The following is a 2,659-nucleotide window of genomic DNA, read 5'->3' on the forward strand; positions in this document are numbered from 1 at the left end:
ACCTAAAACTTATGTATGTTTATCAATAAAACTAGAGAAAAATATTGAAACCACACACACACACACACACACACACACACACACACACAAAATGGAAACAGACAAATTCACAACCATGGTGGGAGATTTTAACACAATTATCTCATTTACTGATAAATAAGAAAATAAAATATAGAAGTTATAAATAAAATTATTAACAAATTACACCTAAATGGCTCAAAAAGAGCAATGCAACCAAATGAAGAGAATCATTTGCAAGTATACAAAATTATACCAAAAATGACCATAAAGCTTTAATTTACATAGAGCATGTTCTCTGCCCACAGTGGAATTAATCTAGAAAATGACAAAATATGAGGTGCCTGAGTGGCTCAGTCGGTTGTTAAGCATCTGACCTTTGGTTTCAGCTCAGGTCATGGTTTCCAGGCTCTGCATTCAGCCACTTGAGGAATCTCTTCCTCTACCTCTATCCTCCCCAGCCCCCTCACTCTCTCAAATAGGTAGGTAGGTAGGTAGGTAGGCAGGCAGGCAGGCAGGCAGATAGATAGATAGATAGATAGATAGATAGATAGATAGATAAAAAATAACAAAATGTAACCTTAAAAATCGTTACGTGTTTTGAAACTAAGCTATACAATTCAAAATAACCATGGGGCAAAAAATAAATCACAATGAAATCTTAAAAATATTTTGAACTAAATCATCATGAAAATAGGCTTTATTAAAACTTGAGGTTTAGAGAAAAATTTATCATCTTAAATGCCTAACTTAGGGGAAAAAAGAAAGCAGAAAATCAATAATGGAGGTAAAGAGTTACCAAACTATGGCCCACAGGCCAGTCACCTGCTTTTGTAAATAGTCTTACGAAAATACAGGCAAACTTACTTTAAGTATTGCCTCTGGGTGCTTTTGAGATACAATAGAGGAGATGAGTAATTGTGAAAAAGACTGTACTGGTCACAGGCCTAAAATACCTACTATTTGGAGCTTTAGAAGGAAGGTGATCTGATCTAGTCATTTCTCGCAAGAAGTTAAAAAAAAAAAACCATCACAAACATATTAAACACAGATAAAATGTAGCTGAAATTGAAAGGAAGCAAAATGCACAACTCTAAAATATGTCATTTAGCATGTGCATTTTTTTAAGATTTTATTTATTTATTTATTTACTTGACAGAGAGAGAGCAAGGGAGGGAACACAAGCAGGGGGAGTCATAGGGGGGAGAAGCAGGCTTCCCGCCGATCATGACCTGAGCCGAAGGCAGATGCTTAAGAACTGAACTACCCAGGTGCCCCGCATGTGCATTTTTTTGAGGCTGAAAGCATCTGGACTCAACAACTTTACCTCTCCTTTAATTACCTAAAAGAATTTAGTAGGGGCTTTGCCCCAGAAAAAGAGCTATTAGCAGAGGTAACTAATCTGAATGATCTGCATGTGAATGCAAACATCTAATTACTAAACGTATGCTCTTCTTATGATCCTGTGAAGTACCCTCCCCCCTTTCCCATTGCTTAACTCAGGAAGGCATGTACGGCAATAACTACCCCACTGCCATTTGTATCACATTTTTATGAGGCTCCCTTATATACAAAATTAAATTTGTATTTTTCTTTTTAAATCTGTCTTATTTCAAATTAATTATTACATGAGCCAAAGAACCTAGAAGGGTAGAAGAAAAGTTTTTCCTAACCTACAAAATAGACAAATTCCTACCTAACCTTAAAACTATTAAAGGAATTAAATTTGAAACTATATTCCCACAAACAAAACTTCCAGGCTCAAGAACCTTTGCTGGAGAATTTTACCAAACGTTTAAGGATTCATAAACATATCACCCATCTTTAACTCTTATACAGCTTAAATTTAGAAAGAGAGAGCTCCTTTCCTCCCTGGCTGCTAGAAGCTCTGTGACCATCGTGAACATCATGAACACTAACTATCCGGACGAGGAGGTTCATGACCAACCAACTATATCAGCAAAAACAGATGGTCATTCAAGTGTTTCACCCCAGAAAAGCAACAGTACTTAAGACAGAAATTCGGGAAAAACTAGCTGAGATGCACAAGACCACACCAGATACCATCTTTGTATCTAGATTCAGAACCCATTTTGGTGGTGGCAAGTCAACTGCTTTTGTGATTCCTTGGATAATGCAAAGAAAAGTGAACCCAAACATAGACTTGCAAAGACATGGCCTATATGAGAAGAAAAAGACCTCAAGAAAACAGTGAAAGGAACACAAGAACAGAATGAAGAAAATCAGGGGGACTGTAAAAGCCAATGTTGGTGTAGGCAAAAAGTAAGCCGGAGATTGGACAACAGAAGGAATAAAGATTCTGCAGAAACTTAATCTGTGGTGATTGTGCAAATTTTTCATGAAACGATTAATAAACTTAAGAACTTTAAAAAAATGAAAAATAAAAATAAAAAAGAGGGGAAAGTTCCCCAATTATTTAATAAAATCAGCGTATATTCAATACCAATACCTAACCAAAAACAAAAATTATGGAAAAGGATGAGTATATGCCAATATCATTCAAGAACATAAGTGCAAAAACCTAAACAAAAGGTTACAAACTGAATCCCATATTATGTAAAAAAAACCATGGCAAGTTTACTCTAAGAATAGAAGATCTTTTAACATTGATTTTAGAAAT

At 35.5% G+C, this 2,659-nt stretch overlaps 1 pseudogene; it reads left to right on the forward strand.

Annotated features, from left to right (window-relative positions):
- The first annotated feature begins 1,987 nt into the window (after positions 1-1,987).
- LOC114203203 (small ribosomal subunit protein eS24 pseudogene) lies at positions 1,988-2,305 on the forward strand (annotated as a pseudogene).
- The last annotated feature ends 354 nt before the right edge of the window (positions 2,306-2,659 follow it).

The sequence above is a fragment of the Eumetopias jubatus genome, unplaced genomic scaffold (assembly GCF_037043125.1).
Source record: "Eumetopias jubatus isolate StellerSeaLion01/CBP00866 unplaced genomic scaffold, mEumJub1_p1.0 scaffold_11, whole genome shotgun sequence".
Lineage (NCBI taxonomy): Eukaryota > Metazoa > Chordata > Mammalia > Carnivora > Otariidae > Eumetopias > Eumetopias jubatus.